The following is a 7,150-nucleotide window of genomic DNA, read 5'->3' on the forward strand; positions in this document are numbered from 1 at the left end:
AACCCCTGGGACCTTTGCAGGAAACAGCAAACACTATTCACTCACTTGAGTTAAATAAACACTGAGTGAAAAGTCACTGGAGCCCAAGGACTGTGCGGGGTCAGTGCTGCCTATACAAGAACCGCAGCCCTCCAGCTCAGCTCCCTCAACAGCCTCTCTGCACTTCAGCCACACTGGCCTCCTTTCAGGTCCTCCACCTCAGGGCTGCAGCTCATGTGCTTCCTTCTTTCTGGAATGTTCTTCCTGACCTACCTACTCAACCTCAGATTTTACCACAGATGCTATTTCCTCACATTCACCTTCCCTGACCCAGCCAGGCCCCCCATGATGAGCCTCGCAGCACCTCATCTCCCCTCCACAGACTCGGTGATAACCCACAGAACCCAGGGCCACGATCCCTGGCTTTGAACCCTGGCTCTGCCACTTGGCTAAGTCTCTGTCTTTCTGTGACTCAGTTTCCTCATCTATAAAATGGAGATAACAGCAGTGCCTGCTCATAACATGTGGTGAGGGTTAAATGAGTTAAGGCACTCAGATCAATGGTGGAGTATGGTTAATGCTATATGCATATTAGTGAATATTATAAATAGGCCTTATCACAACTGTAACTAAATAACTGCTTATGCATTGGTTATTTAGGTCTGTCTCTCCTGCCAGAATATGCACTCCAGTTGGACAGGGACACTGTCTTATTCATCACTGGATCTATAGGGATGTGCTCAGTGCCTTGCACACAGTCACTGTTGGGTAAATATTTTCTGGCTGCAGGAAAGCGTGAAGGACTAGCCCCCTCACCGTGGGAGGAAGAGTGTGAGTTGGGAGAGCACAGCCACCACAAGAAACCAGGAGGCAAAGTCGGGTGGAAGGGAGTGAGCTCTCCAGCTCTCAGGAGCAAAAGCTTCCAAGCTGGGATCTCACCATGGCCCCTCCCACCCAGGGAAGCCAGCTGGGTCCTCCAGGACCAGGAATCCCCAAAGGGGCTGCTCCCAGAGGGTGTATTGCTGGGACTAGAGAGAGGACTGCCCAGAACCACCCCCTCTGATCAGGTGGGGGTGGGTGGCAGCTCCCACCTGCTGAAGATGTCTCTGGAGACCTTCTGCAGGCACTGCCAGGCATCTGCCACCTGCCGGACGGTCTCCTCTCACTGCAGGTCTGGCGGGATGAGGGGCAAGGCGTACGTCTGACCTGCCAGGGAATGCTGGGTCCTCGCAGGAGTCATGGTACCTGTGGGTGGAAGCCAGAGCATCAGAGTGCCCACTGGCACCCACTCACCACAGGTAGGGTGGTGTTGAGACAGCACAGCCCTCATCCAACTGTGTGCACAGCTTCGGGGAGGTGGGGAGGGGGATGGGAGACACACCATTTGGTGGGAGGCCAGGATCTCATAGGAGATGGGATTCTGCTGATGCCTGCTGAGTGAGTGAGGGAGGGAGGGGGCAGGAGAAGGGACTGGGGAATTGTTAGGGACAATGGAGGAGCTCGGAGAAGAGGCAACATTTCCTCAACCCTTATAAGGTGCGGGGTACCTACCAGGAACCCTGTCCATACATGATCTCAGTTCAGCTCCCCACCTTGGGTACACAAGAAAGGAACCCTGGCTGCAGAGGAAAACAGAGGCTGGAAACAGGGATACATAGGCAGGGTGGTGGTGGTGAGAGAATCACCCGAATCAACTGCCAAATGGTGCCCAGGTTGGAAAAGCAAATGTGCACACATGGGTTCTTCCCACTTTAGCCCTGAGGAATTCGAGCCCTGCTTCTGACACAGACTAGGCAGTGACTAGTGACTCTAGGTATAGAGTGTCCAGACACTGCTCACCCAGGCTAGAGCTTAGGGAGCCAGAAGGAAGGAGGCTCATGTGGGGGTGCGGGACAGGAGGGAAAAACACTCCTCAAATTGCAAAGTGAGGGCAGAATCTATTTACATTGGGTTAAATTAACTCCTCCCCTTGATGCCACTAAAGCAGGAATCACCCTGCAGATGGCAATGATTTGATTGGCAAGAGACATGCCAGGAAGAATATTAAGAGACCAGGCCCCTATAATTAGGCCTAATCATAGCCTGTTGCTTGAAAAGAGCATGAAGGATATTTATCAGGCCTGGCACTGTGCCCTAGACCTGCTCTCCTGGGCACTATAGTGGGGCCCTCCATTGCAACAGAGGTGTGGGTGGGCCTGGGGGAGTGTGGCAAGAAATGCCTAGGAGGCTCTACTTGGCCTTAAAGTGCTGTGTGACCTTGGATAAACTGCCTTCTCTGAATCTCTGGTCCTTTCCATTTCCCATTCTCCAGGCTGAGAACTGCACTGTGATACATGGTTATTCCCAATAATAATAATGTGTGTATCATGCATAACGCACTGCACCTCTTCACCACGCTGGTGCCCGCTCTTCTGCTCCCCCTGCCGGCTTCCTCAGCCCCTTCTTCTACCCCGATAGTTCTCTCCTCGCCTCCTCAGGCCAGCACTTCCCATCATCTGATATGTCCGTCCTCCTTCCTCTTCAACTTTCTCTCCAGCAGTGAGTTCCTCCTCCTAACTCAGGCTTCCAGAAAGGATATCCTGTGCTTCTCAGACCTGAAGCTGCCTTGAATACGCATGAGGACCCAGGAGCTACTCCTCACCTCCCACTTCTCTTCTCTCCTGTCAGATAACCAAGGCACAGACAACTGATCCTCCACCATCCGAGGAACCCAACCATCTGAGACCACCACACCTGTTTCCAGAATATTCTCCTTTCCCCTTCTTTGTATTTATACTGATGGAAATTTGCTGGTCATTCTAACTTAGTTCTGTGCCTCAGTTTTCCCATCTGTAAGATCAGGAGGAGAATAAAGATATAAGATATTTTCTGTGCACATCTTAACATGCATTTCTTGTTAGTTACCACATCTGAGGTTGTCTGTGTGTGTTTACTGTACTATCCATGTGAGAGGATTGTACAGACACAAATCTAAGCAAGGGAGTAGCAAGCGCATTCAAGCATTAAGAGACTGATTGGTGGTTTATTCATTCTGTCTACAAACATCTACTGATCCTCTCTTCTGTGCAGACCATGATCACAACAAAGATGAATAAGACACTACACTACAGCCAGGGAAATAGCCACAAAAACAATTAAACTTTAATCCAGCCATGAGTACAATGATAAGGAGGGACAAATCCCTTCTAGGGTTAGGGAAGTCAGGAAAAGCCTCTTAGCAGAATGTGTGCCTCTCTACCAGGCCCAGGGAGAAGGTGCAGAGACAGCATTCCAGGTGGGGAGCAGTGGCTCACACCTATAATCCCAGAAGTTTGGGAGGCCGTGGTAGAAGAATCAAGACCAGCCTGGTCAACACAGACTCCTGTCTCTACCAAAAAAAAAAAAAAATTGTTTTTAATTAGCTGGGCATGGTGGCACAGGTCTGTAGTCTCAGCTACTCAGGAGGGATGAGGTGAGAGGATCATCTGAGCCCCAGGAGGTCGATCCAGGCTGCAGTGAGCCATGATCATGCCAGTGTACTCCAGCCTGGACGACAGAGTGAGACCCTGTCTCAAAAACAAAACAAAACGAGAGAGCATCCCAGGTAAAAGGAACAGCTCGAACAAAGGTACGTAGTGAAACGGCAGGTGGTCTTGAGTGGTGGGGACACAGTCATCCTTGAGGAAGTACCAGGAAAAAGAATGATAAAGAGAGGCCAGTTTGTGAAAAACACCCAAAACCAAGGCTAGGAGTCTGGTCTTGAACCAGGAATGAAATCCTTAGACCTGTGCTGTCCAGTATGGTAGCCACCAGGTACATGCAGCCACTCAGCACTGGAAATGTGGCTAGTCTAAATTGAGATGTGCTGTCAGTGTAAATACACACCGAATTTCAAAGACTTAGGAAAAAAGAACATAGACTATCTCATTAAAATCTATATTGATTACATGCTAAAATGGCCATATTTTGGATATATTGGATTAAATAAAATATATCACTAATTTCTTCTGTTACTTTTTACTTTTAAAATCACATATGTGATTTCCATATTCTTCTTTTCTTTTTGCCACACTCAGTGTCCTGTGATTCCAAAGAAATGAGTCCCAGTTCTTTTCAGGCAGGAGCTATCCTAGAATGGATTCTGGCGTAAGCATCAAAATCATTCATAACATTATCATTTTATGGCCCCTTCGTTCTGTATCTGGTAGCTCTTCAACTATTATCATGAAGATAATCATTATTGTGCCTCTCTCAGCAGATGGTATTTCCTTATGCTACAATGGTACTACAAATATTAGCGCATAATATCCATGTATGTTAGAACCATTCTAACACCTTCTCAAGAACTATTCCATTTAACTCTTAATCACAGTGAATTTATTATTATCTCCAAGGTTACATAAGGAAATGAAGTTGGAAAGACCACATGGAATTTTTTTTCAACATTGAAACACTAGTTGAGATCAAGCCCGAACTTGAACCTATGTTGTCTGACTATAGGGCTTTTGTTATTTTTCAGTATGTTTTATCGTTTTTATACATTAAAATTGCACAACTTGGAGTTCAAAAATTTTGTTAGTACTATCAATTTTAAGATACCTCATCATGATACTTTGTCTTTATGTAAACCTTAAAGGACAGATTTTTTTTTGATACTGACAGAAGAACAAGGGAGTCTGACACTAACCAGCCCCTCCTGTGGGGTCAACATTTTTGTTACTTTAGTATACATCATGTCAATTGTTTGTCTTTATAACAAACTTTGGAGTCATGTAGTAATATTTTTAGAAATTAGAAAATCCAGGCACAAAGGTTAATTGGCAATTAACTTTTGCAAAGCCTGTGGCACTCATCTGAAGAGATGACGATCACTTCTTATTTAGTGGAAAGACAATAAATAGTTGATAAATAATAGTCTTCCATCAGGAAGTTTTGTAATGAGAAACCCTAACTCCTCAGTTCCCCAGTGGATGACTGCAATTCACCCTAGGTCTTTGCTATTTTGTTACCTGCTTATCCATTTTGTTACCTTTTAATGCATTACATAAAGGCATATTCTTTAATAATGGTGCTTTTCTCACATCTATGCCATCCATGTTCATCAAGATCTTTTTACAGTTTCTTTGACAACTAAAACTGTACGTATGTATTGTGTATTTCTACTGCACAGCGTTGCTTTACAGAATGTGATAAAAACTATGGACTCTCCCAGGAAAATGCACATACACCGTACCCCTGTCTCATAAGGCAGTTTATAATTTCAAAGTGCATGGAGCCCGTCCTGCACACCGTTCTCCCACACTCCGCTCCAGCGCCTCTCCCTGAGTTACAGACCTCGCTGTGGGCCCCCGGGGAACCAGCGCAGAGGTTTAAGCAGTGTGGCATCAACTCCAAGGGTCAGGAGTTGGCAACTGGTTTGTTCCCCGTATAATTGGTGCCCCCGACACAGCATCTTCCCGAACCAATAACAGAAGCTTCTGACTCCTTCGCCTATCCTTCTGACTTCTACTTGCTTCTCCCATAGAAGCAGGTGTGGGAGCCGCTGAGCAGCACACCCTCCCCCCGGAGGAAATTTGGGACATGCAGGAGCCTCAGTGATTCCGACCATTGTCTCACCTCACCAGGCAGGTGCCTTCTCCATCGTACCTGCGATCAACTTTATTACTACAATTATTAATATAAATCCAGCAGCCATGTCCCAATATCAACCCCCTTTATTTGTTTGACGGGCACTCGTTACTCCGGGAGGGTTGGCAGCTGCGGAAGAGCCGGGCGAGGCTTCCCAGAACCAGGGCCCCTGCCTTCCAGAACCGCCCCTGCCTTCCAGCCCTACACCCTGACCTGCTTTCCTGCTTCTCTCAGCACAACCAACACTGTCTTCACCTCTGCAGGCAGCTCCTCTGTGGCCCGCTTAGTTCCTACCTGCCTTTAAAAATTAAATTAAAAAGCCAGGCATGGTGAGGCAGGAGGATAACCAGAGGCCAGGAGTACGTGACCAGCCTGGGCAACATAACGAGACCATGTCTCTAAAAAAGTTTTATTAAGAAAAATTAAATAGAGAAGTCAGACGTAAAAGGACAGATATTGTATGAGTCCACTTATGTGAGGTGCCTAGAACAGTCAGATTCACAGCAGCAGAAGCAGTGGCCGCCAGGGATGGGGAAGCAAGGCGGGAGTTGGGCAGCTTGTGTTTCATGGGTGGAGTTTCATGTTGGGATGATGGAAAAGTCCTGGAAATGGCTGGTGGTGACAGCTGCACAGCAGTGTGAATGTGCTAACACCACTGAACTGTATGCTTCAAAATGGTTTCCATGGTAAATTTTAGCTTAGGTCTATTTTATCATAATAATAAAGCTAGGAAAAGCTGGTAGAAAAAAAAAAAAGAAAAGAAGAAAGGAATGAAGAAAGGAATGAAGGAAGGAAGGGAGCCAGGGAGGAACACAGTTAAGTGTTATAAAAGGAGCATGGGTCCAGAAGCCCAGCAATAGTCCCTCCTGGAATCCATTGGCTTGCCTCAAGAGTGTCTGGCCCTTCTCTTTTAGGGTTACCAGATAAATACAGGATGCACAGTTAATATGCATTGGAGAAAGTATTAATTTATTATTAGAGAATACGTAATTTCTTTAGCATAAGCATGTCCTGTGCCATGCTTAGTTTAGGGCATACTTACGCTAAAAAAATTATTTCTTCTTATCTGAAATTCAGAATTAACTAGGCATTTTATATTTTTTTTTGCTAAATCGGGCTACCCCATTCTCTTCGTAATATTCTTCAACTCTCCCAGCTTTGCCGTCCTTCCCTGCCCGCTCTTCTAGGAGAGTCGGATCCAGTTGTGAGGAGAACATGCCCACCGTCTCGATGGCTGCAGTGTGTGGTCCCCACAGGTGGTGAGGAAGAGATGGGTTTCCACCCATGCCGTACACGGAATGTTTGTGTCCTCCCCGAATTCCTATGTTGAAGCCGTAACCATCAATGTAATGGTATTTGGAGATGGGCCTTTGGTAGGTAATTAGGGTTATATGAGGCCATGGGGTGGGGCCTTCATGATGGATCTGGTAAGAAAAGAGAGCACTGTCTCTCTCTCTACCCACCAAGTGAGGACACAAAGAGAAAGTGGCTGCCTGCAAACCAGGAGGAGAGCCCTCACCAGGAACCAATCTAACTGACACCTTGAACTTGGACTTCCAAACCT

At 46.7% G+C, this 7,150-nt stretch overlaps 1 pseudogene; it reads right to left on the reverse strand.

Annotated features, from left to right (window-relative positions):
• Nucleotides 1–631: 631 nt before the first annotated feature.
• On the reverse strand, nt 632–5,566 carry LOC100938710 (uncharacterized; annotated as a pseudogene).
• Nucleotides 5,567–7,150: the final 1,584 nt, after the last annotated feature.

This window comes from Pongo abelii, chromosome 10, assembly GCF_028885655.2.
Source record: "Pongo abelii isolate AG06213 chromosome 10, NHGRI_mPonAbe1-v2.0_pri, whole genome shotgun sequence".
Taxonomy (NCBI): domain Eukaryota; kingdom Metazoa; phylum Chordata; class Mammalia; order Primates; family Hominidae; genus Pongo; species Pongo abelii.